Below are 25,111 nucleotides of genomic sequence, written 5' to 3' on the forward strand. Positions count from 1 at the left end.
ACACATACACATATATTAATACATATTTCTAAATCTTTTTTGTAGAAATGCTGGTTGGCTATTTTGAAGATGCCAATATATAAGTAATAAGTGTCCAAGATATAAACTAAATAAATCTTTTCTTCTTCAAGTTGTTTTTGGTTATGGTATTTGTCGCAGCAATAAAAATCAAACCAGGAGAGAGCCCTTTGATATGTATAATTAATGTGAACTAATAAAAATAAGCTTTCTATTTTTAAGGCTATACTTTTTTATATTTCTGTGAATAGTAAGATTAAGATAGTTTTGTATTGCTAGTCTTTCTCTGTTCTGCAAGCCAGCTCCCAAATAAATGACATGGAGACTTCTTATTAACTATAAATTTCAGCTGATAGCTTAGGCTTGTTACTAACTAGCTCTTACAACTTAAATTAACCCATTTCTATTACTTTACTTTCTTTTATGTGACTCAGTTACCTCTACTCTGTAAAGCCCATGCTCCTTGCTCTGCATCCCTGTCATCTCCTTGTGACTCCGCCCTTCTTCTTCTCACCATCCTCTATGCCTGGAAATCCTGCCTAGCTGTTGGTCATTCAGCTTTTTATTAAACCAACCAGAGTGACATATCTTCACAGTGTACAAAAAGATTATTCCACAACAGTCTTGTTAGGCTGTTTGTATCCCTGATTATAAATATCACATAAAACTCAAAAGTGGAGATCCTAGCTACACATACCATGGAGCAAACTCCCTCCCTGGGATTAAGGACAAGCTGGGTGGAGTTTCAAACCACTTCTGAGAACCAGATCAAGAACTCTGAAAGCAGGAAAGATTTGGACTGAATTGCTATATAATCCAATCAAGTGGTCTAATCAATTCATTTATAAAATATTGCTTTAGCATTTATATTTTTCTGTGAGTATGGAATTGATCTTCCTGATAATGATCATGAGCTTTAAGATCAGCTGAGTTTACTCTTTCAGATATGGAATGAATTCCATACATAAAATTGATTTTCCATTTAAAATGATTTGTTATGATGTAACTTTTTCAAAAGATTCTAATTTTTTTATTATCTCAAACTATCAAGAAAATCAGAAATAACAATAAAATTAGAGGAGAAAGTACGTGTGTGTACACGCGCATGCATGCATGCATGCATATGTGTGTGTGTTTCGACAGGTTAGGGCAGGATGAAAATGTCAATTGATTAAAGATTTGTGTATGCTAAGAGATAATGAATGGGAAATTTTAGATCATTGAGGACACAGCTTTGACTTGAATGTTGATTTAAGGAAGGTAATCAGATGGCTGCAGGGTGATCTGTGGGGCACTGTCACACAGACTGGACAGACAAGGTCTATGAACTGATCAGCATATGCCTTCTAGACGTTTGTGCTTGTCATTTTTTCAAAGTGACTGTAGCTCCTCGGTATAGTTATTCCTACAAAGTTCACAGGCTAATAAACACAGGAAATTTTATATAGAAAAATATGGAACTTAAAGATTTACAGACGCTTCAGAAATAATCTTAACAAATGGTGCAACATTCTCCAAATATTTGCACACAGCACTGTCCGCTTTACTCTCAGACTTACTATGGGTCAGTTTCAACTCAGAACTTGATCTTCCTGAATTACTGCTTCAACAAGAAATCAGGAGAATTCATTAATTATAAATAACTTGACATCTTCAGAATAAGCACTGGAAACTACTGTAATAAAAGAAAAAAAAAGTACCAAGCAGGGTCTGCATATAAAGGCTGTTGCCCCAAAACTTAATCACCTGACCTTAATCCCTTTAGTGATCCACATGGTAAAAGGAGTGTTCTATGAGCTGTGAAGCGCACACACACACACACATACACACACACACACACACACACACACACACACACACACACACACACTAAATAAATGTGATTAAAAATTTCCATAAAGGAAATATTTTAAGTAAGTGACTGTGTTCACTAAATTCCAGAGAGCTAAAAAGACAAGTTTAGATACAGAGGAAAATCTCAGTTAATTTTCAAGGGATTTGTATGAGTGACCATGCCTGTTTCAGTCCCCGATGAAAACTAAGAAGCAACAATTTTAGATGAAAGACCATTATGACATAATGTTGTATGATGCTCTTCCTGTGGAAATGTGAACAAGCGTGGATTCAACCTAAAGAGGGAGCCATGACAGACCAACGTAAGGATGCCACCCAAGTCTAATTCACTGAATCAACAAGTTTATTGGGCTTACTTACAGGAGTATGAGTGAGAGTTTACATGGAGACGACTCAGACAGCTGTGTCAATAAAAGCCCATCCTAGCATGGGAAAACCCACCCCCAGCTCTTGATACAAGAAACCTGGAGGTCACTATACAACTTGCAGGTAGCTCAACAGATTTTGAAGAGTAATGAGGCAGCTCTGTGGATATGCGACTCCTCTAGGCAGCTGGGCTTCTCTCAGAGTGTCCCTCGGAAGCCAATTATTGCTTGAGTCACCCAACCTGTAGCCAGCTTTTCAGCAGCCTGAGGTGATGGATGCACTTCTCCTCACAGACCATCTTGAGGGTAGTCTTAAGGGGGTGTGAGATGCTCACAAACTCTGGAAAAGACACAGAACAATCACATAACTGAAGAAGTACCCCCCAAATCTCTCAAAGTTCTGCTTCTCACTTTGTCTCCAGCTGTAAGACAGTTATATAACTAAATGCCTCATGCTCCACTTCCTTGTTGCTCAATGGGAAGAATGTCTGTTCACTGTGTGTTGGGATTACCATAGAGACGAATGACGTAATGTACAGAGGCAAGCACAATTTCAGTGTTTCCTTTACCATGTATTTTTCTGCTAAACACTAACATTTGAAATTTTAGCCTTTGTCTCAATGTAGGCCTATTTCCCCTGTGCTCTTTCTTTGTAACTTATATGTCAGTCTTCCTACTTATGATGTACACTGTTCCCTTTATTTCATGTTTTAATCTCTGCCATAGAAACAACACCCTTGCTTTCCTACAGTCACCCACCCCTAGAGATGCCCTATCACTCCTCACTATTAAATCCCCAAAGAAGTAACAGAAAGGCTGTTCAGTGGCATTCTACAACTACTCAAGGGATCACAAGAAAGGTATTTCCCTGTATAAATGCCTTAAACCATGGTTACCAAAGCAAAGGTAATTAAAGCAGAGTTATTTGTCTTCTGATTGAAAAAAAAAACACTCTACAATTTTATCTGAAGTTTCATAAGCAAAAAATATTTCCATTGTGTTTTGAGAATATCCAGAGTAATGGCTTGTTCCCAAACCTGCCATATTTATTGAGTTAGAGTGTTTTAACAAATGCTGTCGCACCCTCCAAATCTCCCTTCTTCTTTGTATATTTTATTAATTAAGTAGACATTTTCATCATAAGCATACACAAGCCTCACCAATGCAGCAGTCGCTCACATGTGCCTAGGAATTTATGGCAATAACCTACTCGCAATGAAAATTGCTAGAGAGAAGCTGTGTCTGCAGAAGCCAAGTTGACTGATAGTAACTTGAGTGATGTGGAGAGGGTGGAATGCTGTAGGTTCAGAGCCCAATTACAGTTGATCTGGGCTATGTTTAGCTCCCTAGAGAGCTATCTCTGTGATGTAATGTCTTGCGACTGGGAGATAAAAACTTTTCAGAACGTAGCAACTTAACAGAACCCTATTCTACACCAATCAAAGGGCTAAGGCTGCTACGAGGTAGCATCTGAGGCCTAGAGCTGAGAATTTGCTCTTGGCACTTACATACCTCTCTCGTATTTCCACCAATATATTTGAAAAAAATGTCTTGATTTATGGCTTTGTTTTGTTACTCTAAAGCTCCAGAAACCTATTTGTACATGAAACATGTAATTTGGGGTAACCTAAACCTGTGTCCCCAGGACATGTTCACTCATATTTGGTTCCAGAATCAACTATCTCCTTTTAGGTGTGAGTGGTGTTTTTGCATCAATTCCTAAAGGCACCTCTTTAGATAAAGAGGAAGAAAGTTTTAAAACTTGCAACCTCCTATAAAACAAAGTAGAAATTTCAATCGTACACTTTCTCGATTTTTGTTTTTTTCCAAAAGTGTGTTCTGAAGGGAAAAAGAGCTCCACGAACAAAAAGACAATGAAAACAGTGGCAAAGCCCATCACGGAATGTGAAGTACAGCTTATTTCTGGCTTCCTTTTTACTGCCACCACTTCTGAAAAAAACAAAACAAAACACTAAATCACATCTTCCCATGTGTCTACAGTCGTCTGTGAACATACATATGCAGACAGCACTCATAAATCTGTCGGTTAATTCACACATTCTTAACATTAAATCTTAGTACTGGGTATGTGTGTCAGGGCAGAGGTGGCGTCTTTTCCCAAAAGAAATTTGGAGAATTATTTTCCATTGTTAAAATTGTCAGAAAAAAAATAATGAAAACAATTCAAGAGCCCAGGCTATTTTTACATGTGAAGAAATTGTATTTTAGCCAGGATTTGTAACATCACTAATTCCCCTTGGAACCAAGTTTCCACCCTGTGATGGAGCTCCATTGTTTGGGACTGAGTCAACCTGAATGTGATGGCTTTGGAATGCCCACTGGCTTTGTGAAGAGGCTCAGCCTGCACATCCAGCACTTTCCTGGCACTAAACGTCCTGGAGGAAGTCCATCCCAGGTACATGTCTCTGGTGTTGGTGATGTCACCAATCAGCAGATCATTTCCAGTCCCATAAAGGAAAGAATGGGACTTCACCTTGACAGGAGGAAGAGTAAGACAAGCAGACTGAGAGAAAGCTTCACATGAGGCAATTATTTCAAAGTGAGTCACTTACATTCCTAGGAACAGATGAAGATTACAGGAAGTGCTGCTCACACTTCTAGCATACCAGGAGCCATGCATAGGGTTCCTGAGCCCCGGTACTCAGTTCATCCCCAAACAGGTGACTAAATACTTTACCATTGTTCCCTGCCTTCTCTCCTTTTATAGTATCATTAATTCTGTGAGTACCTAAGCACTTTTGTATGAAAACACTGTACTGGGCTTCTGATAGGTAACCATAACCGGAAAAGAAGAAGAAAAGAAATCCTAAAGCCTTCAACCGAATGGAAAAAGTCAACAACCAAGAAAAGTGCAAACAAGGAAACTGATTCCCGTGCAGACAGGGGAAGTCTTGCTCAAGAAAGTGCCCTGTGACCAGGCAGAGCTCTTGGAGGTCCCCTAAGAAATGTAAAGTCCAGTCCTGTATGAAGATATGGTTGGCCTAGGGAAGGACCTAGGATTATCAATGTCTTCGAGGCTCCAAGTCACTGTCAGTAGTCATAATAAATGAACAAAAATCCTACCAAACAACAACTCAAATTTGAGTAATACGCTAGGGTTTCTTCTACTCTAGCTTTCAAAGTATAGTCAACAGACCTCCAGCGTTACCTGGACCTCTGTTTGGAATTCCTATCCTCAGGTCCCACTCCAGTACTGGCACACCAGAAGCCAAGAAGGAAAGAGAATCATGTCAGCAATTTGTATGTTAAGGAACACTCAAGCTGATTCTGAGTGCCTACTAAACTTTGTCTGTCCAATGCTCAGTTGTTAGCCACATGGACCACTGAGCATACTATCTGTAGTTAATCTAACTTGAATTGTGCTGTGTTAGTCACACATTAGCCTTCAAGGACTTAAGAAACACCATGTAGTGATGTAGACCCGTAGCTTATACTAAATGAATATTGAAGACTTATCTAGGATAGTATTGGGTTAACTGTGCTATTAAAATTGGTTTCATCTGTTTGAATTTGTTTGTTTAAATGTGGCTGCTGAAAAAATTTCAATTATACATGTGGCTAGTATTATATTTCTCTTGGGCAGTATGGCACTAAACTTTGAAAAACATTGCCATAGAGTAGTGGTTCTCAACTGGGGCGTTTTGCTCCTGAACAGACATCTGGTAATCTTTGGTAATTTTTGGTTTTCCCAATGTGGGCAAGTGTCCTGCAGGCATCTAGTAAATAGAAACTAGGGATACTGTTAAATTTTCTGTAAAGCTCAAGAAAGCCCCTCGTAAAAAAGAACAGTCACTCCAAAGTGTCATCAGTGGTGAGATTAGCAAATCTGCCCTATTAACATGATTCTGTTGACTAGACTTACCTAGAGAGAGTTGAAAGTACTGACTTCCTTGGCCCATCTCCAAATGAATTAAGTTTCTGCTATGGAGGTCATGCACTGGCAGTTCATTTTGCTTTGGCTTGGTTCCTCATGAATTACAATGTGCAGGCAGGGAGAGAAAGATTGTTCTGATAGAAAAAAATGGAAATTACTCATTCATATAAGCCCTGTGCTATCTGTAGGTAGAAGTTTCTGTCCTACAAGCAGTTCCCAAATAAATATACTGAGGCTTATACTAATTATAAATGCTTAGCCAATAGCTCAGGCTTGTTACTATCTAACTCTTACATTTTAAATTAACCCATATTTCTTATCTATGCTTTGTCATGTGGCTTGGTACCTTTTCTCAATATGACATGCCCGTCTTGCTTCTCTCTGCATCTGCTGGCAACTCCAGACTCCACCCTTCTTCCTCCCAGCCTTCTCAGTTTGGCTCTCCCATCTAACCTTATCCTGTCCAGCTATTGGCCAATCAGCTAAACCAATCACAGTGACATATATTCACACAATGTAAAGGAATATTCCACAGCTGTCAGCACCCCTCATCCTCATGCTGACCTGCAAATGTGCATTTCAAACACATCTCCAGGTGATACTGAAGACGTTGGTCTGGAATCATTGGGAGCATTTCCTAACATTCAACAGAATACTACAAACCCATCCTCTCAAGCAGGAGGGCATCCCACAGAAATGACTGCTGCTCTCTGCCTGGGAGAGGAAAGTTCCTTAACAATAATCTCTTTAGCTAGAAGCTGGGGTATGGTCAAAGTGACTTCCCCAGTTTAGCTGAGGCAGAATTAACTCTTTTACTGAGGCAGGGGACATAAAGAAATAGTTAAAGAGGTCAAATCCTCATGTAAATCTTTCCTGCCTGTATTACAGCTGGGAATCAAAACTTTTGAGTATTGGGTAATCTTAAGTGAAACTTGTTTAATTTGACTCTTTAATTCATTTTAATATACAATTTTTACCACTTCAAAATAAGCTTATACAGATTACAAAATATTTTTCAATAAGGCATAGATGTGCATGCACACATACACACACAAATACACACACACACACACACACACACACACACACACACACACACACCCCTACTTATTTTGCTGTGGTAACACTCGGCAGAACAGCAGCCTTGGGGCCTTTGCTCTGCGACTCATTCCTCAACATTATCTGAATGGATCACATCCCCATGTCCCCTGGTCTTTGCTCAAATGTCACCTTCTTTCTTATCTGCTTCCTTACTTTTCTTATCCCTCTAGTCCTTGTCCTACTGGTTTGTTTGGTTGCTTGTCCTCTCCATAGCTGATTCCTCATTTTAACAGTGTCACCGAATTTATGCTTTCTGTTCTTTGCTTTGTTCACTGACATTCCTCAAATGTCTGAAAATAAACACCTGATGAATAGTAGATATATAATAAATATTTGCTATTTGAGTAAATCTTTCTTTAAATCCAAAGCTATTTCATTTTTCAGAGTTTTCCAATTTTTTTTTGAGTTCATATCATTGCTGTGCTCTAAACAAAATGGTCAGAAGGCTTATTTCACAAGCGATCACTACATCAGTTAAAGATTCAAACATCTTTCTGAAACAAAAATGGTGTCACTATGGCTACAAAATGGTGGGTAAGGGACAATGATTAAAATGAAACTTAGGAGATAGGCTACTGAGTGTCTTGTGGACCAGGTTATGAACTTTGAATTATGTGGCTGGAGAGAATGTTCAATGGTTAAGATCACTTTCTCTTCTTGCAGAGAACTTGGATTCAGTCCCCAGCACCCACACAGGAGTTTACAACTATCCGTAACTCTAGTTTCAGGAAATCCAACACCCTTTTCTGGCCTCAGTGGGCACCAGGCATGCATGCAGTGCACTTACATACATGTACCCATACACATAAAAAAAAAAAACTTATTTTAAAGGAAGTTTGAATTATGGTTCTGATAATTAAGAAGCAGCCTGAGGATTTAGGCAGTATGTTAAGCAAAGACACTAAATACATGGTGAGTCAAAAAGGCCCACCCATGGGGGTTCTTTGAGGGTAAAGTTGTCTTTTCCCTTTTTTCTTCAATTTGATGAATTATTTTTCCCTGGCCTTCTGATGATGTGTAGAAAATCAGGCTTGGATTAGCGGGGTAGAGAGAAACACTATCGGGAACTACAGAGTCAGTGCTGCGGGGAGGGGCCATTACTCAGGCAGTAAGTGCTTGCCTTGTAGCATGAAGACTAATTTGATCCCCAACACTACATATAATAATCCATGTGTGGTGGCACACTTGTCATCTCATTGCTAAAGGGATAAATGAGATCCCCAGGGCTCACCAGCCAGCAATCCCAGCCTACTTGACAGGTTCTAGGCCAGCAAAAGAACCTGTCTTGAAATAAAAGGTGTCCTCTGGCCTCCACATGTACAGCCATACCTGCACTCATATGTGCACACCTCACACACACAAAATGGAAATATAGGCTCAAATCATCTGCACAGTATACAAATTCATTCTAGATACTCAATATGGCCCAAAGCAGCACATCACCTGGGAACTTGTGAGAAATGCAGAATCCTAGGCCCCAATCCAAAGTTCATGAACTCAAATCTCAACCTAACTCTTCCCCTGGCTGTGCAAAGTTGACCAATCCCTTCGTTTGTAGCTCTATGAGGACCTTTAGTGAGGAGAGATGAAAAAACTTTCCTCCTGTTGTCTAGTTTCTAACCTGTGACCTGAAGCCTGGGAATCAAGAAACCTCAATTTGATGCTCAGAGCAAGAAGCTGTCAAAGATCAGCAAATCTTGGAGCTCAACATCAGAGCAAGTCAAAGGAAGACTGGGAAGGAAAACACTCCCTGCAATCTTACTAGGAAAGTAGGATGGAATATGATGAGGATGAAGAAAAAGTCAGCCTGCCTCTGAAAACTCAACAAACCATGGAGAAGGATGCTAGTGTCTGAATTTGACCACTTTATGCTGACTTTTTCTCTGCTGTGAATAAATAAATAAATTTCAAAAAGACAGGCACACTCTTGATGACTGCTCATCTCTGTCATGAATGTTCTTCCTCCAAATATATGTCCAACCAATTCCCTCATCTCCTCAAATCTTTTATCAAAATTTAGAATTCCGATGGTGCCCACCTCAACCCCTCAGCTGAAAGGGGCACACACACCTCTCCATTCACACATTTCTCAAATTCAAACACCCAGCTTTATTTTCACCTTTCCCATAACATTTACCCCCTACTAAAATTCCACAGAACCTATTCGTTCAACCAAGCTACTGATGCTATCTCTGTTTGCTGACACGTAAGCTCCATGAGGAAGGGCCTTAGGTTCATTCTCTGCACTAAACTAAGCATCTAGTCTAGAGCAATGACTGCAGCCTGGTAAGTGTACAAGAAGTACTAGTTAAATCAAGGGAGAGTGAGTTTGTCAGGAGTGGTGGAGTTTTACAGGTGTTTGTTGGATGCAAACAGAACTTTGACTTGAACCCTGGTTTGGATGGCTACCACATTCATGATCGTTATCAAGTTAGTAAATTTTCTAAGTTTCTGTTTTCTCACAGGTGAGATCAGTCTCACAGCATGGTAGTGAAATTAAATAATACCTGAATACTGCCCATCAACTGGCCCTTTATTACTCTTTGCTCTCAGCTTCCACAGAATTACATCACTGTTAGAAACACTGCTTCCTATGCCTCTAACAGCCATTGTTCATGGTTTTCTGGTTGTGTTAAAGCTAATCACTAGCTGTGGGTTAAAGCCGATCACTGGCTGTGGGTTAAAGATGATCACTTGCTGTGTGTTAACACCGATCACTCGCTGCAAGTTAAAGAGGATCACTAGCTGCAGGTTCACACTAACAAAGAGTTGCTAGATTTTTCACTGCTCAAGCAGATAATCTCTTTCCAAACTTGGGAATATAAAAAACACATTTAACTCATAGTATGCTTGTGTTGGAAGCATCATGAGGTCATGGGGTTGGGTCTGTATCTTAACAGGTAAGAAAATAAAGGTCTGAGGTTAAGATATTTTCAGAAAGTCACATAGCTTGTTAGCAGAGAGGAGAACCTGAAATTGGGTTTCTAGATTCCCAACATTCCTTCCACTCCATCTGGCATGAAAACTATTATTGTAAAAAGTCCCAAACTTTTCATCCTGGCAGAGTTAGCATATTGTAAGATAACTGAGGTCACATCTAGGATGTACTGGATTCCTCTCTATCTTAGTAGCTACTAATAAAGCATGCTCAGCGTATTTATAACTCACAAGTAGTGGTTTGCCTGAGAATAAACATTAGAGAAACCCTGCTTATACACGGATAGAGCATTAAGTTCCTTCATATACAATATAGAAGAGTGTAGTCATGGAATAATAAATCGGTCAAATTGTTGATGTAGGCTTTTTCAGCTTTACTATACTAATTTTGAATCTCTTATACTGTCCCTATCAGTGGCACATTTGAATTGATACTCATTAGCAAACTCATTCAGCTATTTTGGTTGAACTTTTTCCTGACTATTGCTCAAGGGTATCAGAAATAGTAAAATCCAAGGAATTATTTTAGTATCATTAGTAACAGCTCCTAGATACCTTCTGAAAATTGGCCCAAATACTCATCTGCAGGTAATTATAAACTTGGCCCTTCTACCTGCACAAGCAAATGACCAGATGTCAGGCGCTGAGAGATGGGCTGAATAAATATTCAAGAATGCAAGATGTAACAGTCTGGTCTGTGATTAAGTCTCAAAAATAAATTACTAAAAATAAACCAAGGAAGCAAACAAAACAGTTGTTATGGAAACATGTTTGAATCACTCAAAGCAAATTAAAATCCCTCCTATTTGCCAAACCACTCAGGCTCTACTACACACAGTACAAGCCCATGCAAATCAACATCATAAAACAATAAAAGGAATGTAACGCCATGGTAGACCTCCATAATAGAGCAAGACTCAGAATAACAGGAAGGTACTGATTGGAAGGTGATTCTGAATGTCTTTACCTAAAGAATATAACCTTCTAACCCATCATAACTTCATTCATTTATTCAACAAATATTTATTGACTGTCTGCCAAGGAGACTTGGAAACCTCGGGGATTTAAAGATGAGTGGCATTTTTATGGATTACCCAACTAACAAGAAAAGAAAGCCTCAACAAACTTTGTTTTGCAAACAATAGGTGGATATAGAAATGAAAATAACAACAGTCATGTATATCAGAAATCCGTCAATGTTGGGCTAAGACTAACTGTGTATATAGGGATTATACATGGATGATTTAGAAAAGCAAGCAAATGGATATATAAATATTATTCTAAAAGACTAAATCTAAGTTTCAGAGTTTGAGAAGGAAGTACAACGATAGTTTCATCCTAGCTAAGCAGAACATATATGACCAAGGAAAGGCAAGAGCTTAGCTCACACCCATGGTGAGTAGGTAGGATGAGTGAATCAGTGGGAGTCTAATGTACAGAGTCTAATGTGCATTGACACATCCATTTACATCTTCATAGTCAAGTCTCTGCTCCACAGATATGAGGACAGTGCAGAAATAAGACACATGCATTTCACCCTATATCTTACATGAAAGATAATGCCCAGCAAGAATAACACAGAAAGATGTAAGAGATTAGAAAAGATATATCAAAATGCCAAATAATATAGAATAATAAAAAATCCCAGGTCATTTCAGCCTCTAAAAAAATAAATGAATAAATATTACTATCTGTTTAGCTTTATAAAATGAAGAGCAGTGGAGCTGACCTCTGCTCTTTAGCTACAAAAACTAAGATGTTCTCTCTATAGTGACTGCTTAGAGTCCAAACTCTTGAATAGAGTTGGGTCCAACCTTGCTGTGTATGATCATAGCAGAGTTAGCATTGCTAGCCTCAATTTCCACACCGGTAATAGTGGGAAGTTGATAAGAAACTACCATGGGGATTTTGTAGAGTTTTAGAAATGGATGTCACATGATAATTAGTAAATCATCTTGGTCAAAGTCAGGACATCGTCCACTTAACTGTGATGGATGTCATACCAGTGGCTATTCAATGCAATTAAGACAGATTGCAGTTTGTACAGCATTCACCAAGTTCGTTGTCGTTCTGCCTAATTTCCTTCTTAAATGTATTCAGATATTGAATTTGGCGTACTGTTTACTCACATTTGCCAAAGCATCTCATGGAATTCTCTCCACTCCCTCTATCTCCTACACTACCAACATTTACACCTACAAAAGTTATTTCTCCATCATCTTCAGCTCTCAGTCATCTATCTTCCCAGTTCTTCATCAGTTGTCTATATCAAAGCCTCCATAAGTGAAGTCTCATCTCCAACATCATCCCACAGGGGACTGGAAAATGTGTAGCCTGAGGACATAACCCAGTGCTGCTAGGATGAGGGCAACAAATGAGAGGCAACAAATGAGGAGCAACAAATGAGAAAAACAACCCTGAGACTCATGGGAATGCTTCCTGAAACAATGGACCCCATTGGCCATGGTTAATCTGGTTTTCCTCTACAAAGACCAGCAACTGGCAATAAACTAGTCACGAATTCACAGAGGAGACATTATAAGTAGTATATAAAATTAGGTCTTTAAACTATAATGCTAAAGACAATTATTTTTTAAATCTCCAGAGATTCCTCCAAGTAAAGACAAAACAGTAATAAAAAGTACAGACATCATTCTTGACCTCATGACATCTTTTAGTTTTTAGTAAAACACTTAATCTATTCAGATTAGAATTCAAACATGATCTTGAGACCCTGTACCAAGTTTGGGCAAAGACACCAGAGAAATTATTTTAGTGTGAATTACAGATTTTTAGAACATATAATTTAAAACATCACATCCTGGGTCCTTCTCAATAACCAGTGGATAGAATTACAAAACTATGGTTTTTTAAAAAAAAAGTACTCATCTTCAGACCCTCCTGTGCACGAGGCTGAAGGAGCATTTGATATTCTATAGATTCATTTGTTTCTTCTTCACACCCCAATTGACTTTTCCTTTTTAACCCTAAGAATGCTGGAAATTACTGTTAAAAAAAAAATCGTACCTGAAGTCAATATTATACAAATGAACATTTCCTCAGAGCAGACTGTAGCTGATACAATCGTTGTTAGTCTTCAGAGAGGTAAAGCTGGGTGCACTTTGCTCATCATCATGCAGCTAAGAAAGACGTAGTTTTCTCTCCAAGCGCACATCTTTCTCACTGAGTTTTTGGAATCATGGCAATTAAACAGTAGAAAGTCTCCCCAGCTCACTCGCAATCATTGAATTCTATGGAGAAAACAAAACAAAGCAGAAGACAAATGGCATAAGGAATAATGAGCTGGCTCTTCCTGGTTATTAGTCTTTCTCTGCATTGTTTGAAAATCCATTCAATCCGCCTGTCAGCATCTCTTTCATTGTCTTCCAAGCCAATGCCATGTTCCTTTCCCAAACACTTGAGAGATTATCATTTTCATTCAACATCATTTAATTTCCTGAACAAATAATATTTTAAAATATGAGATGCTCAGGTACACATATAGAGCTTATTTTAATTTCCTGTTTGCCCTTGTAATTGTGGTTTTAGGAAAACTGATAAATATTTGAAATATATTTTCTGTCCATATGGTCTTTTTCATCTTTAAAGAAAAAGCAACCAGGCATTTTTAAAAACGGGTGACCACATAAAATCTCTGGTTAATTATGTTTTGGATAACTTAGTTGCTTATATTTGGTAGCAACACACTTTTACACTGGTGCATGGGAGATAGAACAGAATATAAAGCTGAAAACCACAACAGTTTCCACACTGCCAAGACGGAGTTGAACTTAAGAAAAACTGAAAATAGTGAAGAATGCATCAGATATTCATTTCCGAGTGTATTGTTACTTTAAAGGTAAGTTTAAAATAATAATAGTAATAATAATAATAATATAGAGACAATTCCCTTCATAACCTTTTCTGCTCCCTCTTCTTTCTAAATATTAACAGTTTTTTTTTTTTGTTTAAGCATGTATGTATATATTCCAGGAAGAGAAAGAAAATAGTAGGTAGAGAATATAATATGCATGGCTTTTAATCTGCTTTTCTTTTGCTGTTACATTATAGCATTTTCCTGTCAGTAAGTGTAGATTAATCTCATGCTTTCATAGAAACTTCATATTGTTTCATAGAATGCTTACACTGTCATTTCCTTAAGCACTTCCCTACTTACAGACATTTTGTCAGCTTTATGGACCGATAGCTCCAGTATTTATTACAAAGGATCCCACGGAAAATACTCACTTTACAACTTTGTACAGCAGTGAGCATTACTGCAGGGGAGAGGCTTAGAAGAGGGCTTCTCCGCTCAGCTACATGCACTTAACAGCCTCTTCAAGCACTGTGCAAAAATCTGGGAAATCTTGTGCTGCTCCTATGTAAAACATGTGGCTGCTTGTTTTCCTGTATCCTCACAAGCAGACACGGTAAATGGGTTTTCTTATATCCTTTTTAAAGCAGGTACTGAAAAATGAGAATGCAACATTTATTCAGAAGATAACTCCAGGAATCACTGCAAAGGAGGCAGGAAAGAGAGCACAGGGTGAAGGAAATTAAGGAGTACCTTGAGTTGCCAGCTACCTCTACTTAGAGAGTGGTCACCTTCCTGACTTGAGTAAAACTGAAGGAGTTCCCAAAATAGAGATTTTGATGCTACAACTGAGAAAGCTCCAAAGACATCAGACAAGCTGGCTACCCTACTCTGCAAACAACTGGGTCTCAATATTTTTGGAAGACCATCAGAGAGGCCATACACAAGGCAATTTTGAGTTTTCCCAATGAAAGACAAGGAAGTAGGATATTTTATTCACTAACCTTTTTCTGAAAAGGATTATACAGAGCCTTTGTATTTCGTTTCCTATCTTACCTTGACAAGGATAGGTCCTACTTTGGAATCTACAGTTAACTCTCTAGAGGAAAGACCAAGGAAGTTACTAGCATAACAAAGAACTATCTGAAATCATGCTCTAAAGTTACCCAAGGGAAGGAGATGGAATATCAACCCAACCTAGAACAGGACTGCTTTCCCCACTTGGGTTAGCAAGCCGTCCTACATCAATGACGCTTTTACTAGCATTCCCTATTCATTAGGGAACATGACCTTGTTTTATATTTGCATCCCTTCTTGAGATTCCAAATCTTTGAGTTTTTAAAGATGGTTTTGAGGAAAGTCACATTCCTGGACTGGGTTACTGACATTTATAGTGAAATAAAAATGTGTCCTATTACAAAATATGCATGCTAACAGAGTAGGTCTGAGGAGTGGAATAAATCCTTTCATGTGATCTAAAGGTGAAAATTGATGATGTGGCATTGGTATTCCCAGGGTCAGGATCCTGGTCGCACTTCCCTATAATGTGAGGACAGAACTTGAGTGCACAGTACAGTTTTTAGTTCCTCACTGAATCAACTTATAGCCACAACTCATACGTGTCTCTCTGGTAAGACTCCTGTCCTCCCACATTTCCTCCCAGGTGTGTTTTCAAATGACTCCTCGGTCTCTAAAAGACTGTCAACTGTTCTGAGTGTGCTCTACATCACTGTACTACTGCAATAACCATGCTGTCTATTTCCTTCAAGACTCCATCATTGGATTCTATATTTACCCATGAGGAAATCGAGGACATTTAACAGAGCTTCCAAGGACCGTTATCACTGATAGATAACACATTTAAATCCTTGTACAACTTCAAATTTATAACATTATATAGCCCATAAGCTGCAGTCTGTGGGGCTCACTAAGCCATAAGAACATTCAGAAGTTATCTAAACATAAATTTAAACTTCAGGTTCTCTTGCTTCATTGATAAAGCCTTCATTATATTTCCCCAAGCACCTGAGACCTGCTGTTATTCCCTTTACCTTGTTCTATGCATGCCCCCTCACCGTGTTCCTCATCATATAACAGCTTTTCACTAAAGCTTCCTTCTAATCATGATTCAAACTAACAGCATCAGAAAATAATGATATTTTTATAGTTTTATTTTGGAGTAGGAAGCACTCCATAAAGTTTCTGCCTCATAAATTAATTGATTCACCTTTTTCTGCTGAATTTTCATCTTAGGCATCCCTATTTAAAGAGTAAAATAACCATCTCTATGAATGTAAAAATCTAACGTTCAGAGCAGTAAATGAATTGCCTGGGTTACAAAGGTCACAACCAAGGGCAAAGCTCCTCTGGAGCTTCTTCAGCTACTTTTCCTCCATTTACATTTTCCATCTTCTCTCTTTTGCTTCTCTGGAAAGAAGAAGACATCTCAGGCATTCATTTCTCATTTACCCACCTAGTTTGGCCCCAGTACCTCAGCATTTTATTCTATTACTATTGCTGTGCCCTTACATCCCTCTATGGCAGAGAAGCTCTGATTAGCTTTTTCCTGAGATGCAGTCACAGCATCCACCCCCATGTGGATAAATCCATGTGCCTTCTCAATTTATGGTATGGAAAGTATGTGTTGTGCATTTATAATGTGTATAACATCTATAGCCTTAGGGTTCTTGTTCTTGAGAATGAAATAGTTATACTTAGAAAATGGTAAAACATAATAGAAAAGAGCAGACCAGATTCCACAACTATGATTTTTCTCTATTAGGGTAGGATTGGTTCTTAGTTTTGTTTTTGTTTATAAGATCAATTTAGCTAAAGATATGATGAGAAGAATTTATATTTAAAGAACTGACAATAATATGGTTTTCCTGACATAAAATTCTTTATTTAATATGCTTAAGTCCTTAGAGATGTCAAAGGACTAGAACCTAAAATCAAACTCTACAGTATTTCAGCAGCTGATAAACCCTGAAGGCAACTTCTGTGGCAAGCTTAAGGATCTAGGAAGGGCTAGACACAGAAAATACTTCCATAGGTCAGTGAGTTAGAGACAGAGAAAGCAGCTCTCATTTTTACCTTGTCCCTGCTTTGGCAAGACGATAGAGGTTTCACTTTCACCTTAATTTTCTTCTTAGAGAGATATGTAGAGGCCTTTATGGTGTCCAGTACAGAAAAAATTAAGAAATGGGAAACAGAAGAGTTTCAGTGGAAGAAAATTCTAGTTAAAAGACTTTCTTAAAAATACTTCAAGGTCTGGGTTACCTCACTCAGGATGATTTTTTCTAGATCCATCCATTTGTCTGCAAACCTCATGATGTCATTGTTTTTCTCTGCTGAGTAGAATTCCATTGTGTATATGTACCACATTTTGTTTATCCATTCTTCAGTTGAAGGGCATCTAGGTTGTTTCCATGTTCTGGCTATTACAAACAATGCTGATATGAACATAGCTGAACAAGTGCTCTTGTGGTGTAGTTGAGCATTCCTTGGGTATATGCCCAAGAGTGGTATAGCTGGATCTTGAGGGAGATGGATTCCCAATTTTCTAAGAAAACACCATATTGATTTCCAAAGTGGTTGTACAAGCTTGCATTCCCACCAGCAGTGGAGGAGAGTTCCCCTAGCTCCACATCCTCTCCAGCATAAGGTGTCTTCAGTGTTTTTGATCTTAGCCATTCTGACAGGCGTAAGGTGGTATCTCAGAGTTGTTTTGATTTGCATTTCCCTGATGATTAGGGATGTGGCTGAGGGGTCACCAACTGGATCAGGCCCTCTGAATGGGTGAGACAGTTGATTGGCTTGATCTGTTTGGGAGGCATCCAGGCAGTGGGACCAGGTCCTGCGCTCATTGCAAGAGTCAGATGTTTGAAACCTGGGGCCTATGCAGGATCGCTTAGCTCGGCCTGGGAGGAGGGGACTGGACCTACCTGGACTGAGTCTACCAGGCTGATCTCAGTCCGCGGGGGAGGCTTTGCCCTGGAGGAGGTGGGAATGGGGGGTGGGCTGGGGGGAAAATGAGGGGGGCGGGAGGGGGGAGAACAAGGGAATCCGTGGCTGATATGTAGAACTGAATTGTATTGCAAAATAAAAAAAATAAATAAAAATACTTCAAGGTATTTGAAGGTAAGCAATGGTTTTCTGTTTCTACCTGATTAAAACAGGTATGAATTCCCTAGAACTGTTGGAAATCTTAAGGACAAAGGAGAATCCACTTGAAAAGAAGAATGTATATTCCTAACTTGACAAAAATACTAACGCCCAAGTCTAGAAAGATAGACCAAGAAATGGATTTAGGCTTTCTATCTGTACACTAGCAGACAGAAATTCATACTCCTCAAAGTGCACAAAAAACTCTAAAATAAAAATCTTAATTTAGATTTACATTCCATGCATTCTACTGTCCCCAAAAGAAGATTCATATCAAAACCTAAATGTTTCATGGACCAGGACTGAATGGCACCTAGGGAGAACTGCTTTTAGAAGAACATTTGAGACAGCTTACTCAGTGTGCCTAGAGCCATCTAGACTATTTTTCAATCAGAGACAAGGAGTTTTAGAGATTACCTTTTAAAGTAGCCAACAAAAACTACAAAATCTTTGATGTCACAGGGGGAAGATGTTGATATAAGAAATTAATATTGATATTAATTCTATGTGGTCATAAGCCACCGAGTAGAAAGTGGAAGGTCTAAGAACTGTCACAGAGGTCATTGAATTATACAGCTCTAGGTCTTAGAGAAAAAGCAAATACAGACGGTTCAGTGAGGACCACTGAAAGACACGTGCATGCACAAAGATTGTTGGCAAGACACTGTAAATCAAGGAAAACCTGTTTTCTACTGGGATAGAATTGGGATGCTTTGGTACAATTCCTTCTGAGAACAAAGTATTCACTGTTCTTTATGGAAGACACTACGAAATGAATGATTGATAACAGAGATATATCCCAGCTCTCTTTTTACTTTGACACAGACTCTCACTACATTCCTTCTGCCTCAACACCCTAAGTGAGATTACCAACCTGTGCCACCAGGACTAATTTGGACATCAAGGTTCTAAGGCTAAAATGCTGTGACTTATCTTAGGCCACAGAAAAGACCCAGGAGGCTAGACATAAGAAGGTTGGAATATGTCTTTGTGTATCATGAACTGTCATATGGGGCTAATTGTCAGATTAGGGTAAAGCATTTGAAGTGGAAAAAAAAAGGTGGGGCAGAAGAAAGGAAGGAAAGCAGGAAGGCAGGCAAGCAGGCAAGCATTTTGCCATCTTCCCAAAGAAGTCCAAGTTAAAACCAAAAATATGGTTCAGAAGATATAGTATACTTCCTTAGGACAGGGAAGTATACAGGAAAAAAAAATCAACTTTTAACCCTTATGCTTGCATTTTCAGAAATCCCTGGTTAGACCACAAATGCCTTGGGCAGTGGATCATATAGGCTTTATTAGGATTTCTTAGTCACTAGTAGACTGCATCCTTCTTCTAAGGACTGGGCCCAACTTTAGTTCCAAGGTAGTGGGTTAACAGCAGGAAAAAGATACCATGGGAATGAGCCAAAAGCAGTGGAGGGCAGTATTACCAATTCATTCAGCACTTCAAAGGAATTCAGAGTAATATTTGCCTCTTTAAGGGCAAATGATATCTCAATGTCATCCTGTTAATAATCCTGGGGGAACCAGGAAAAGATTCGCTAGAGTTCCTTGGTAATGCTAGCTAGCATGCTTCTGATTCATCCTTACATCACCCCATGCCAGAGAAGAAACAGCTCTCCAGTCTTCTTTCCCCATCATAAGAAAGGTAAGTAATCTTATTTGGGGCAACCTGTGGCCACTGCCTCACTCAGAACTTCTTTATGAATTTGGGACTGTGCTATTAGGTCAAACTATGAACTTCAGTGTGAGCTAAAGTCAGAAAGAGCCAGCGCGCTCTTAGGAAAAATCTTCTGTAACCACACAACTAGAGACATATTTGGTAAAAAGAAAAAAGGATGTCAGAGGATTTCCAAAATCTCCTAACTGAAGAACAATGGAAGCAGTGAGTTAGGGGGAATCTACCAATCACGAGAGCCCTATTTTGTTTTTTTAAGGAATAGGGAACTTGACGGTAGTGTCAAAATTAAGTGTCAAAAAGGGACCCTACAATAATCAGTCCTGTTATGAGGGGGAAAATGCTTCATGGAAAACCATTTTACAGCAAACACCGAAGTTCCCTTCTAGCAAAGTCTCGCTGTAGATGTTTTTCAAATCTCTGATGATGCTGTGAGTGGTTTCACCCTCCACTGTATTATAAAGTATTTTCAAAGGCTTGCGCTATCTCCTCTTATAGTGTCTGATAATGAAAGAGCAGAGTCCATTTTTAGCCAATAAAATAACTCTTCATGAGGTTCAGAATTTGAGCCCAGACAAGCCACAAAAAGTACAGACTCCACTAGATATTCAAAGTTCCCAAAACACACACATACATCACCGCTAAGAGCAAAGACAGGGACCACAGGCGGTTATCCCGCACTGGTCTCTGTTTTGAGTAACTGTTTCACCATGAAGAATCGTCTGTGGGCTTCTTTGCACTAGAAAGAAAAGGATAAAAATATCCAGCCTGCATTTTATCACCGGGCGGACCTTTTTTTCTTTCTCTGTGTGAAAACTTCAAGGGTTTCTGATTGCCCACAAGAATTTTACATGCTAGTCCCAAAACCTAATGTGACTTTTTAAAGAACAAGGAAGTGCAAGGGCCTCTAAGGGCAGTGGTGGTGTGTGTTAACTGCTGGTGCTAGCCACAGCAGCCTCACCTCTGCTACTAACAGCTCTGACCGCCAGAGGAAATGTGCACAGGCCACCAGCCACCCGCCACTGTGGGAAGAGAAACAAATACCAAGCGTGACACAGGGAGGAAGCTGCAGCTCTGGTAAGCTGTGGTGCTGCTGCGACATAAAGAGAGTAGAAACAGTCACCAAAGCAGACTCAAGGCAGAGGAAGGGTCCAGAATTCTCCATCTGGTAAAGTCAAAGGGAGGCATTACCTTTCTGACCTCCCAGGTTCTTAGAACACAGCAGGATGCCCAATGTGATGGAGAAACACCAGAACAGTACTGATTTCTGTTCTTTGCAGGGAATTGAACCCAAGGCCTCACACTGACTAGACATCTGTCACTGAGCTATGTCCCCAGTTCTAGTAACAATGTTTGAAATGTCTTTTCATTTCCTCTCAGTTTTGATGTATTTAACTATTATAGCACGTATTGGTAAGATTTGTGTTCTTATTATATATCATAAGCAGCCATGTCTTCTCTCAAAAGTTGTGTGATACAAACCAAAGATTATGTTTTATTCTTCAACAATCTCATGCATGTGTCTGCTGAACTTGGGGCGTTCCGTGCCCTCTTACTCTCTTATCTGTTGCTTTGTTCCACTGAAACCTTTCTTCTTCCCAACCAGGCCCTTCCTACTTGATGACATTTCTCTTTGAGGCACTGAATTTCATTATAGATGCTTCAATGAGCATGGGCAGAGGGGTACGAACTGGGGCACAGGCAACTTATCCGTGGCTACACCACCGAGGAAAATGAACTTTCTCCCCCAGAACTCTTTAACTATGTAGTGCCTCAATGAGGGGGTGGAGGAGCTTCATGAACATCCCGGATGCAAAATGAAGGGGATGGGTCCAATCTTGGGAAGTCTTATGCAGGTGACCGTGGCCGCAGTGAGTTCATGGGTACGATGGCTGTGTCTTATCCAGACAACATTATTTATTTTTTAAGTTTTTTACATTAATGTGGAGGGAAGTGTTAATGTATAGGTGTGTACACTCACGTGAACACATGAGTGCACACATTCACAATATGCAGAGGACAGAAAGCAACGTGTAGGAACTGGTTCTCTCCTACTGGCCATGTGGATTTTAGGGATCAAATTCAAGTCATCAAGCTAGCAACAAATGCCCTTGCCCACTGAGTATCCTACTGCCCCATAAGAAACTTTCTTAGCACTGCTCTCCAACCTCTGGCTCTTACCTATGCTCTCCCTAGTGGGTAATGTGGATGTCTGGTTTAGGACCAAGCACTCTCTGATGGTTTCCTGTCTGCATTTTGACCTGCCCTGGGTCTCTAAATTAGCCATGACCTGATGCAAAAAGAAACTTCTCTAATGAAGGCTTAGAGCAGCTCTAAATCTACGAGTATGAACCTAAGAATTTGGAGGGCAGTTTAACGCCATGTGCATCTAAGGTTATAGTAATAAGCCAAGAGAAATAGCAGCTTTCACCTTATCTTTGACAGCATTGAATGCCACATTAGAGATCTCACTTTTTCTAATGGTTGCAGAGACCATTTGGAGAGGCTATAGAATGATATGGAAAGAGAGGAACAGCTACCAAACCCAGTCTAAAAGTAACCCCCCACCAAGCAGCCAGCATGAAACTCATCAGTGTAACCAGGACACCAAGTGATACCACCAGGTAACTCCTAGGGATGCCACATGGACAGAAACATAACCTAGAAAAGCCATCTCTGAATTCCTAAGCAATGAAAGAATGTAATGAAAAAAAGAGTTGTTTTGTTGAGTTTTTGCTGTTGTTATTCACCAAATCTGGGAAATAATTTGCATTCATTAAGGACTAACACACAATCTCTGAGGAGAGTATGTAATTTAAAACACCAAAAATCCCCAACCGTGAAAACTTGATATGCTCCAAATTTTAGTGATTAATTAAAAAGTAGATTCCTTACTTGTGCATGTTCCATGATTGGCAGACAGAGGAAAGAAAAGCTGAGGAAACAAGACATAACACTTGCTTGTCAGAGAGGCTTTCTGAAGCAGGTTATGCAACAGGGACTTCTAAAAGCTGTATGTGGGGCTGGAGGGACGGCTTGATGGATAAGAGTACCTGCTGCTCTTCCCTAGGACCAGAGTTCCGTTTTCAAAACCCAAGTCAGGTGACTCACACACACCTGAAATTTCAGCTTTAGGAGACCCAAATGCCCCCTTTGGGTCTCTGCAAGCAAGCACATGCATGCATGTCACACACACACACACACACACACACACAACACACATAAATACATATACATAAAAAATCTTTTGAAACCAAGTGAAAATAAAATTTGTATGTAAGCTAGCTTACTGTCTATCTTTGCAATAAATAGTTCCATGTAACTGCTATATATGTCATTTTGTTTGTTTACCACTAAGGCAACAATTTTATTTACATACAATTTCTGCCCAGGAAAATCCAGCTATCCAGTAAAACATTGGCTCATCAATATGCAAATTTAAAATTGGTTTAAATGAAGGATTATGATATTTTCTGCAAAGGGCCAACAGTAAATATTGCAGTCATTGCATATTCAAAGCAACTTCTAACAATATATGAAGAAATCAACATAGCTAAGTTCCAAGAAAAACTCATGTATAAACAACAAGGTTTAAATATCATATATTTCCCATGTGCTTTGACATACTAGTTTTTACTGTTTACAGTCATCTTAAAATGAATTGGAAGTTCTCAATTTACAAGTTACACAAAAGAATAAATAGTTCAGTTCATTCACAAGGGCCTAAAACAAGGAGAACTCAATAGGTTAATAAATAAAATGCTCTATCCAAGTGATTCTTTTGCATTGGCTTGCCATGTGTGCAGATAATAATACGCTTTCTGATCCTGACTCCTTCTGTCTGCAAGATCAGGGCATGGAACCCTGGGAAGCTTGAAGAGCACAGACAGGATTTAAGCACAGCAGGCTTTTGAGTCTATTGGAGAAGAGGAAGACCACACAGAGTGAGAGGCTTGCACAGTCATAGGAAGACTCGTACGTGAGCCACAACCAACAAGCTCTTAAGTGGTGACAGTCACACTCTGAGGAGGAAGAAGGGAGCACTGTTCTCTATTTCTAACCGTTGTGAACTTCCAGGTCCTTTGAGCAAAGTTTCTTGTGGAAGATCCTTGAGACCCCTGGAGCTGGACAAATTAGAAAGTCAGGAATGTGAGGGGAAAATGTAAGATGTTCTTGCTATTGAAATGTGATTTCTTATTTCTTTCAGGCAACCACCCACCCTTCTTTTAACTTTTGTTACGCCACATTGTACTGTAACAAGCTCATCTTGGCAAATAGATTGCAGAAAGATTTAATAATTTGCATACTTATTCGTTGCAATTGCTTTGTTTTCATATAAAGATCTTCTAAAACTACTTTAAAAATTGCAAACCTATGCAGTAGATCTTCACAGGAAGCCCCTTTGCACCCACAGAGAGCCTCACAAGGATGATTGCTTGAAGAAGCTCTCTCTACTGAGAGAAAATCTATGCATGTGTTGTCCTTTGCACTCGGGGGTGGTTTCTTGCCTTCGTGCAACCCTCTCGTGTTCCTGGTGGCATAGAAATATGCTCTGGTTCACCAGAGCAGCCACTGTGACCTACATCATCACATTCTAATGCACTTTATGGTTTCCTCTGCACTTCAGGAGGGCAATGATGCATGAGTTCAAATCAGCTTCCACTAGCTGATGACGTCCGGCCACCTTCAGTCCACAAAGATACGCAAACAACAGGATTGAGCTAATCATGTAAACAAACCCAAGATAGGTCTAGTTCTGCTCTGGGGGGTGGAAATTGAAAGTCATTAACAATACACATTTTGTTTGATTTTTATAACTGATGACTGATGAGTAGTAGGGGGTTTTGTTGGTTTGTTTGTTTTTATTTTTCAATTTGGAAGCTCACATGACTCTTCTCTTGCTTTTCAACCACATGTTTCCACTTTGTTTAATTTAACAAACTAAAGCTTCCAACATCTCACCATTTTTGAGACACAGGAAGTCACTGTGTTAGTCAGGCTGACCAGGAATTCCTGAGCCCACAGAATGCTCCCGCCTCAATTTCCCTGGTAACAGCATTCTTTTTAAAAGTAGATTCTGTCACACCTTTCCCATCTCCCAGTCTCATTCCTTACAAGTTTAGCTCTTTGGGAAAGAACCTAACAACCAAGTTTTAAACTGTGACTATGGATGAAGGTTTGCCTATACTGTGTAGCATTGTTTTCTGTCAGAATGAGCCCGGGTTTAACACAATGGACATGTAGCATGTTTAGATGCAAACTGTGCTTCGGTAATCATAGCTTCC

This window comes from Peromyscus eremicus, chromosome 11, assembly GCF_949786415.1.
Source record: "Peromyscus eremicus chromosome 11, PerEre_H2_v1, whole genome shotgun sequence".
In the NCBI taxonomy this organism is placed as follows: domain Eukaryota; kingdom Metazoa; phylum Chordata; class Mammalia; order Rodentia; family Cricetidae; genus Peromyscus; species Peromyscus eremicus.